Here is a 10,742-nt window from a genome sequence, read left to right as displayed (position 1 = left end):
TACTGTCCTGAAAAATCATTTAAACCCCACGCCGCTGATGACAGCGGAACGATTTAAATTTTACAGAAGAACGCAGCTGAAAGATGAAAGCAACGCTGAATTTTTAATTGAACTGCGTAAGCTATCAAAGTACTGTCAGTTTGGAACAGGACTAGCAGATGCGCTGAGAGATAAATTTGTGTGTGGATTGTTAAAAGAAGGAACACAAAAGCGACTGCTTGAGGAGAATGATCTTACGCTTGATAAAGCTGTCACTATTGCAGCATCGCACGAAGCCGCAGCAAGAGGCACGGTGGAAATGCAGCTACGGTCACCGGAACTCAGCACCAATCAAATGGTCTTGGGTACAGTAAAATGTTATCGTTGTGGAAAGACAACGCACGATCAGAACCAGTGCTGGTTCAAAAATCAGGAATGCAGAAAATGTGGCAGGCTTGGTCACATAGCTAAAGTATGCCGGTCAGGAAAGAAGACCAGCAACAAAAAGTCACCACAGGAAAAGTACAGAAAGGTACACAAGGTGACAGAGAACAGTTCGAATGAACAGAAGTCAGATTCAGACTCCAGCAGTAATGAACTGGGTAGTCTAAGAGTACACAATGTTGGTAAGGAAGCAGACCTCCAAACAATTTGGGTCACACTTCAGATAGCAGGAGTCCAAGTGAAGATGGAATTGGACACTGGATCGGCATTGACGGTCATGAATAAGCAAGATTACAAAAGGTTATTCCCACATATTCCCCTACGGGATACGGAGATTGTATTGAAAACATACACGGGGCAAAGAGTATAACCCATCGGGAAGATAGAGGTAAAGGTGGTCCACAAGGGCAAAGAAAGCCGAGGAATGGACTTATATGTGCTACCTGAGGGAGGTCCACCACTACTGGGACGGGAGTGGATTAGGAAAATAAATATGGACTGGCATTCCTTAAAAGCACTAACGGTAGATTCCGGTAAAAAAGATGTCAAACCTAAACGATTGTCCAGAATATTGGACGATGCTAAAGAGGTGTTCCAACAGGGACTGGGAACACTGAGAGGAATTACAGCAAATATCAAGGTTGAAGAACATGCAAACTCGAAATTTTTCAAAGCCAGACCGGTACCTTATGCGATACGACCTGCTGTGGAAGCTGAGCTGGAAGGGCTAGAACGTTCAGGAGTACTGTCTAAGGTAGACTGCAGTGAGTGGGCCACGACCATTGTTCCCGTCATGAAGCGTTCATCGAGCAACAAGCTGGGGGAACCGGGGAAGGTTCGCATCTGTGGAGATTTCAAGATCACTGTTAATCCGGTGCTTCACACGGTGCAGTATCCGCTTCCGCGGATTGAGGAGATCTTCGTTTCGTTGTCTGGTGGGAAACACTTCACCAAGATAGACCTGGCGCAGGCGTACTTACAGATGGAAGTTGAGGAAGAGTCGCACCAGTATCTCACGATCAACACGCATAGAGGCTTGTACCGGTATAATAGACTGGTTTTTGGAGTGGCATCGGCTCCAGCAATTTGGCAGAGGGCCATGGAGCAGGAATTCCAGGGAATTCCAGGCACACAATGTTACCTGGACGATATTCTGATTACAGGAGATGATGACGAGGAACACCTTGCAAATTTGGAACTGGTGCTCACCCGATTGAAAGAATATGGACTTCGAGTTAATCGCCAGAAATGTGAGTTCTTTCAGAAGCGGATCTCGTACTGTGGTCATGTCATTGACCAGGAGGGGCTTCCTAAGTCTCCTGACAAGATCGAAGCTGTTGTGAAGGCTCCCGCTCCAGATAATGTATCCCAGTTGAGGTCGTTCCTAGGGTCGAATAACTATTACCATAAGTTTCTGCCAAATTTATCCACGGTGCTGCACCCGCTGAACGCTCTTTTGCAGAAGGGAGTACCATGGAAATGGAGCGAGGACTGTAAGAGAGCCTTTCGCAAAAGCAAGGCATTGATCACCTCAGAGGAAGTGTTGGCTCACTTCAACCCAACGCTGCCTATTCGTTTGGCTTGTGATGCTTCTCCATATGGTATTGTGGCAGTACTCTCAAACAAGTTGCCAAATGGCCTGGAGAGGCCAGTCGCGTTTGCATCCAGATCATTGACCTCCGCTGAGCGCAACTATGCTCAGGTAGATAGGGAGGCTCTCAGCCTTGTGTGGGGAGTAAAGAAGTTTAATCATTACCTGCAGGGCCAAAAGTTTACGCTTCTGACAGACTACCAGCCGTTGGTATACATTTTTAACCCTAAGAAGGGTGTTTCGGTGATGACAGCACAGAGACTCCAGAGATGGTCCCTTTTCCTAGGGGCACATCAATATCAGATTGAATTCAAAGGTACGAAGCAGCATGGTAATGCTGATGGGCTGTTGCGCCTGCCACTACCTACAGAGGAGGAGGCACCGACGGTTGACCCTGTTGAGTTATTTCACTCGACCATCATCGAATGTTTACCAGTCACCAATGCAAGTATTGAAAGAGAAACCAGGAATGACCCGACACTGTCCCAGGTCTACGAAGTGACAGTGAAGGGATGGCCAGCACATGGTGAACCACTGTTACCGGCATTCTCAGCAAGACGAGAACAGCTGTCCGTCTGTCAAGGAACATTGATGTATGGAACAAGGGTGATTATTCCTCCTAAGTTAAGAGAGAGAGTTCTAAAGGAACTGCATGAAGGTCATCTGGGGGGAGTCAAGATGAAAAGCCTTGCTAGGGCTTATGTGTGGTGGCCGGGTATCGACCAACAGATAGAGGATCTGACGAAAAGCTGCTCAGGGTGCCAAAAAGTGCAAAATGCACCTCCGATTGCACCGCTGCATCCATGGGAATGGCCTTCAACCCCATGGCAACGTGTACATATTGACTTTGCTGGTCCATTCATGGACTCCATGTTTTTAGTTGCAGTGGATGCACATTCTAAATGGCCAGAAGTGATTAAGATGACTATCACTACCTCGGAAAAGACGATCGCGGTGCTAAGAACGATATTTGCAAGAAATGGATTGCCAGAACAAATATGTTCAGACAACGGACCGCAGTTCGTGTCAGAAGAATTCCAGAAATTCATGAAGAAGAATGGGGTGAAACATTATACCTCTGCCCCATATCATCCGGCTACAAACGGGTTGGCCGAGAGATTTGTACAAACGTTCAAAAAAGCAATAAAGGCCATGAGCGAAGATCAGATTCCACTACAACACAAGGTGGACAAATTCCTACTGGCATATCGAAACGCCACACATGCAGTGACAAATCAAAGTCCTGCCATGATGTTCTATAACAGGAGGTTGCGGTCCAGGTTGGACTTGTTAAAACCAAATGTGCGGAGGGAAGTTGAAAACAAACAGTTCCAGCATATAAATAACAAGACCACTCGGAGTTTTGAAATAGGACAACCAGTGTTAGCCCGGGACTATAAAAACGAGAAATGGCAATCTGGAACAATTCGGGCCAGACAAGGACCCTTGATGTACACGGTAGGTATTGGTGAAAATGTAATACGGCGTCATGCTGACCAACTGGTAGAATCGAGAACAAGGGTCGAACCCATGGTTACGGCAGAGACAACCGTGGAAGAAGTTAGTGAACCTGAAGCATCTACCTCAGAAGTGAATGTACCTGATGATGATGTCCAATCCATAAGAGACCAATTAGATGAGTCACCCCAGCAACGAGAATCAGAGACCCCTGAAAGGCGTTATCCAACTCGAATCAGGAGGCCTCCTCAGAGACTGAATCTTTGAACTGTTTTGCATGAAGTTGTATATATATATGTTATTATGTTATGTTAAATGGGGATATAACTGTTAAGCTAAAAAGGGAGGATTGTGGTGTATGTAACCTGTTCCACCTTAAGAGATGTACTACTTTCTCTTGGCTGCGGTATACTGTAATACCGGTGGTGACCACACCAGTATATAAGTGTTGTGTAGGGATTTGCTGGGCAGTTCACCCCTGACCTCCGAATAGTAAAGACCTGTTAAAAGTTATTCTTGTTGTCTGTGTCCAGTGGTTGATCATAAGCATAACTGGGACACACAGACTCAACAGGTTTAAGCATCTTTCTTTCCGTCTTTCTTTTTAAGAACATAAGAACATAAGAAATAGGAGCAGGCGTAGGCCATTCGGCCCCTCGAGCCTGCTCCGTCATTCAATGAGATCATGGCTGATCTTCTGCATAAGCTCCATTCAGCGGACCTATCGCCATATCCCTTGAAGCCCTTACTGGTCATAAATCTATCGACTTCTGTTTTGAATATACCCAATGACTGAGCCTCCACAGCCCTCTGGGGTAGAGAATTCCAAAGATTCCCCACCCTCTCTGTGAAGAAATGTCATCTCATCTCAGTCTTGAATGGCCTACCATTTATCTTGAGGTTGTGTCCCCTTGTTCTAGACTCCCCAGCCAAGGGAAACATTCTCCCAGCATCCATCCTATCAGGCCCTGTAATAATTGTGTATGCTTCAATGAGTTCCCCTCTCATTCTTCTGAATTCAAGACAAGGGAATATATAATCAATGGCAGGATACTGAGACATGTACATGAACAGAAGGACCTTGGAGTGCATGTCCACAGATCCCTGAAGGTAACAGGACAGGCAGATAAGGTGATTAAGACGGCATACGGGATATTTTCCTTCGTTATTCGAGATATGGAATATAAGAGCAAGGAGGTTATGTTTGAACTATATAAAATACTAGTTAGGCCACAGCTAGAGTACGGCATATAGTTCCGGTCACCACATTACAGGAAGGATGTGATTGCAGTGGAGTGCGTACAGAGGAGATTTATGCGGATGTTGCAAGGACTGGAAACATTTAGCTGTAATGAAAGATTGAATAGTCTGGGTTTTTATCTTTGGAATAGAGGAGGCTGAGGGGGGACTTAATTGAAGTGTATAAACATATGAGTAGCCTAGACAGAGTGAGTAGGAAAGGCCAATTTTCCTTCGCAGAGAGGTCAATTACCAGGTGACATAGTTTTAAAGTTATTGGTAGAAGGATTAGAGCAGAGTTGAGGAGAAAATTTTTCACCCAGAGAGTGATGTGGGTCTGGAACTCATTGCCTGAAAGAGTGGTAGAGGTAGAAACCCTTAGCACATTTAAAACATACTTGGATTTGCATTTGACAAGCCGTAATCTACAAGGCTACGGACCAAGAGCTGGAAAGTGGGATTAGGCTGGATAGCTCTTTTTCGGTCGGCACAGACATGATGGGCCGAAAATGCCATAAATTTCTATGATTCTAAGATTGCTAGTGTTTCTTTTAATTTTATTATGAAAAGGGATCTGTGGAAATTCTTGTTAGGATTGCCAGACTTGTATGTGTGTATGAAGGAGCAGCATTTATCCTGGTCTTCGGGGCTTTATCTAATTGCAAATCAGAAATCTTGAAATCAGAAATCCAAGAGACATTTTATCCCTTTCGCTTAGAATCGACGATTCGATAGTTGGTGTTGCTGCTGAGAGCAATTCTCCAATTGATGAATTGAGAAGATTCCCTTTATTTATAAGAGAGCGAATCCATCCGGTCAGAAAATCGGGTCCCCTGTTGACTGGCTTTAATTACAATCACTTAACAAACAGATGAAGTCAACAAGTTTCACCCCAAGCTTTTGAACAAGTATTAATTCCTGACTCCCAGTTTGTTTTGGGTATTAGAATTGAGTCCAAGTCTGATCCTGTAATCCTGGATTCCCAATCGTCAAACAATGGATGATCCGAGTAACAGACATGTTACCCTCAATGCTCGGCAATTGAATATTCATGTTCACGTTTGATGCTCCATAACAAGAATATAAAGGCGGGGAATGACCATAGGTATTGCAGCATTAAAGCTTATGTTATTTAAGTGATTTCAATTCATTGCTGTGGGGAATTCAACAGCGCGCCCTGTGGAGGGGCAGGGAGTGACTGGCAGCCAGTTTTGGATTTCCGCGTTTAACTGCGCATGTGCATACTCCGTAAATTGCTGTCATATTCCCAGTTGAAATAATGGCAAAGGCTTAGAGTTTCACTGTCATTAGAAGCTCAAATTCTGGGCCATTACAACAACGTATGATTTTAGCAGCTGGAATCAATCAATCATAGAATAGTACATCACAGAAGGAGGCCATTCGGCCCATCCTGTCTGCGCCACCATCTATTTGAATTCTATTCAAATACTGTGACTCTTGCTCTTTTCCTCCAGTGTTGTGAGTACAATAGGCTTTCAGTTCATAAAGGGAATGGGACACAATCCAATATCGAGTGAGTTCACTGTCAGAATACTCCCGTTACAATGACTGTGCATTCGACCGATACTGACCGATATGACAGTGATACAAAGAATGGTAGCAGGTAGGCACGGGATTAAATTGATAATGCAGCTTCATCATTTGTAATAAAGTCATTAAATGAAATGCATTATAATAATCATAGAAACAGAGAAGAACCATAGAAAAATAGGAGCAGGAGTCGGCCATTCGGCCCTTCGAGCCTGCTGAGCCTTTCATTGTGATCATGGCTAATCCTCTATCTCAGGATCATATTCCTGCTCTCTTCCCAAACCCCTTGATGCCTATTGCACCTAGAAATCTATCTCTGTCCTTCTTAAATATATTGAGTGATTTGGCTTCACAGCCATCTGTGGTAGAGAATTCCATAGGTTCACCACCCTCTGCGTGATGAAATTTCTCCTCATCTCAGTCCGAAATGTCCTACCACATATCCTGAGACTGTGGCCCATCGTTCTAGCCCAGCCAGCAGGGTGAAACATCCTCCCTGCATCCAGAATGTCTAGCCCTGTCAGTATTTTATGCGTTTCAGTGAGATTCCCTCGCATTCTTCTAAACTCCAGTGAATACAGACCTAGTCGACCCAATCTCTCCTCATACGACAGCCCTGCCATCCCAGGAATCAGTCTGGTGAACTTTTGTTGCACTCACTCTATGGCAAGTTTCTTAGATAAGGAGACAGAAACTTTACACCGTACTCCAGGTGTTGTCTCACCAGGGCCCTGTATAACTGTAGTAAGACATGCTTGCTCCTGTACTCAAACCCTCTTGCAATGAAGGCCAACATACCATTTGCCTTCCTAACTGCTTGCTGCACCTGCATTTTTGATTTCAGTGACTTGTGTACAAGGACACCCAGGTCCATTTGTTCATCAACATTTCCCAATCTACCACCATTTAAATAATACTCTGTCTTTCTGTTTTTCCTACCGAAGTGCATAACTGCCCATGTATCCAAGTTTTGCTGTATCTGCCATGTATTTGCCCACTCACTCAATTTGTCTAAATCGCCTTGAAGCCTCTTTGCATCCTCCTGACATCTCACAATCCCACCAATTTTCGTATCGTCAGCAAACTTGGAAATATTACATTTGGTTCTCTCATTCAAATCATTGATATATATTGTGAGTAGCTGGGGTCCAAGCACCGGTCCCTGTAGTGCCCCACTAGTCACCGCTGACACCCCAAAAAAGACCCATTTATTCCTAATCTCTTTTTTCTGCCAGTTAACCAATTTTCAATCCATGCCTGTACCCCCAATCCCATGTACTTTAATTTTGCACACAGCCTCTTCTGTGGGACTTTTTCAAAGGCCTTCTGAAAATCCAAATGCACCATATCCAGTGGTTCTCCCTTACCTGTTCTACCAGTTACATTCTCCAAAACCTCCAGTAGGTGTGTCAAACACGATTTCCCTTTCATAAATCCATGTTGAGCTTGTTTAATCCCGTTGATATTGTCTAAGTGTCCTGTTATCACATCCTTTCTAATAGACTCTAGCATTTTCCCGACTTCTGATGTTAGGCTAACTGGACTGTAGTTCCCTGCTTTCTCTTTCCCTCCTTTTTTAAATAGTGGGGTTATGTTTGCCACCCTCCAATCTGCAGGAAATGTTCCATAATATATAGAATTTTGGAAGATGACAACCAATGCATCCACTATTTCCATGGCTGCCTCTTTAATACTCAGGGATGCAGATTATCAGGCCCTGCAGATTTATCGGCTTTCAGTCCCATTAATTTCTCCAGTACTTTATTTTTACTAGTACTAATTTCCTTTAATTCCTCCTTCTCACTAAACCATTGGTTCCCTAGCATTTCTGGGAAGTTATTTGTGTCCTCTTCCGTTAAGACAGAACCAAAGTATGTGTTTAATTGCTCAGCCATTTCCTTGTTCCCCATTATAAATTCTCTCATTTCTGAATGTAACGGACCTACATTTTATTAAGAGAATATGAAACATGGCTGGTTCCGTTGTCTGACAGAACATCGAGATCTTAATAAGATTTCCGAAATGGGACTACTAATGGCCATACAGGACACAATAATCATTAATAATGCAGATTCCTTATTTGTAATAAAGTCTTCAAAGAGCTGAATAATAATAAAAAATGACTCAAGCTTAGAATTATAATTTAACAATTTAGAAACTGTAACATGACGTTATGAATAGGGGTTCAGATCAGTGGAGCAGGGAATCTTATCAAACACACACAAGAGCAATGCACAGAACAAAAGACAGACAGGAAGATATGAAAAAGGAAAGAATGTACGAAAGAAAGACAGAAACAAAGAAAGGTAGAAATAAATAAATATAGAAAGAAATAATGAAATTAATAAAGAAACAAAGACAGAAATAATGAAATGAGGAAATAATTGAATAAGTTGTAGGTCCTTTCCCGAATGCAGGATGCACCAAAGCACTTTTCAGACATCGAAGAATTTTTGTACTTTATTCATTGCTATAATTTAAGGAATACAATAAAATAATGAGTTGGACATGCGGACTAAGATGGAACATTCTGTTAATCTCGGGTTACTGAAGTAACAGCTGCAGGTAGTAACTTACCCGGGCCACCGACCGCAGCCAGGATGGGGTAGTAGATATTTTGTACATCATTAATCGCCCATAGAATCGGAACCCCACAGCCGATACCTACGAGATTCATCTGAATCCTACAAGAATCACCTCAGTGCTGCAAGATTCACCTAGACCTTTGTAGACTTACATAAAACCACTAAATCTATCTAAACAGGAATGGCTCCATGCGAAATTGTGTGCATTTGTGTAATTATATGTAAGCTTGCATGTATGTTTCTATATGTTGGTGTAGCACTCTCAATATTTGTGTTTATGTGTTTGCGCATGTGTATGAATGTGCATTTTTTGTGTATTTGTTTATATAAGCACCTGTCTGTTTACGAATGCATGTGTTTGAATGAGTGCCCGTGTTTTTGTCTGTATGCATCTGTATTTCAATTTGTATGTGTGTCGATGAATGATTTAGTATGTGTAGGACTTTATATGTGTGGGCGTTTGAGCATATGTGTGTATGTGTGTGTGTGTGTGTCACTGTACATGCGCACATACATGTACACATCAGATGTGTGTGTGTGTGCGCACACACATCAGGACTGATAGAAACGATGTTTAAAACACATTGAAACTACATGAAATGAGCATCAGCTGGAAGCTCTTCATTATTTTATTACACCCGTTTATAATAAAAGAGAATTTCGTCCACAGACCAAGGAGAAGTTGAATCAGAAACATACAATTCCCAGCAGCACCCTGACACAGAAGAAAAGTCAGGCTCTACAATGCTGGCTTTGGTATCCTGCTCCAACCCAGCTCTTTCGTTGGGGTAAAGATGGAAACATGACAAAATAGATCAATACCACTCTGGTGGGGAAAGGTGGGGAAATATGCCAAGGGGCCTATCTTGATCACACTCTATCGACCAATGCTAGAAAGTGCGTGTGTGTCTGTGAGCGCGTGTCAGAGTGTGTGTGAGAGAGAGAAAATGTGTGCACGTGTGTATATTTTCGGATAGCGCTGAAAGTACATACTCCCACCAGTGGAGGCACTGCAGTGCCAGATGCCGCTCAGTGTTACTGCCCTCCCACCATTTAATTTCTTTCACATTGGACAAGGTCGCTACACTGATCAGAAGCAGCACAGGCCTGTGATCTCAGTGACATGATATAGCCCAGTCATGTGATATCAGTGACCAGAAACAGCTCTGTCCTCTGATCTCAGTGACAGAAACAGCCCAGTCCTCTGATCTCAGTGATCATACATAGCCCAGTCCTCTGATCTCAGTGACAGAAACAGCCCAGTCCTGTGATCTCAGTGCCCATACATAGCCCAGTCCTGTGATCTCAGTGCCCATACATAGCCCAGTCCTGTGATCCAAGTGCCCATACATAGCGCTGTCCTGTGATCTCAGTGAACAGACACAGCCAAGTCCTGTGACCTCAGTGAGAAGAAACAGCCCAGTCCTGTGCTCTCAGTGACCAGAAATAGTCCAGTCCTGTCATCTGAGTGAACAGAAACAGCCCAGTCCTGAGACTTCAGTGACGAGAAACAGCAGAGTCCTTTGATCACAGCGAGCAGAAACAACCCAGCCCTGTGATCTCAGTGACCAGAAACAGACCAGTCCTGTGATCTCAATGACCAGAAACAGTCGATTCCTTGGATCTGAGTCATTGGAAACAGCCCTGTCTTGAAAGTTCAGTTACAATTTTCTGAAAATACAGTCGCTCCAACTGCTCGCAGCCGAGTCCTGCTCTTCGATGTGCCTTTCCTTCGAAGGCTGACATTACACAAAGCCCCCTTCCTACTGAAGAACTTTCTGCACTTGAAGGTGTCACATGCGATGGAGTATATCAGCACCAGGAGCACCGGGCAAAAGGCTTTCCTCTTCACTGAGAGCACCGTGCATTTTCCAGCGATGGGTTTAAGCACCTTT

Source organism: Somniosus microcephalus, unplaced genomic scaffold, assembly GCF_052327205.1.
Source record: "Somniosus microcephalus isolate GS21.2 unplaced genomic scaffold, FLI_Smic_1.0 unresolved_chr4, whole genome shotgun sequence".
NCBI lineage: Eukaryota > Metazoa > Chordata > Chondrichthyes > Squaliformes > Somniosidae > Somniosus > Somniosus microcephalus.
This window is presented reverse-complemented; position numbering follows the sequence as displayed.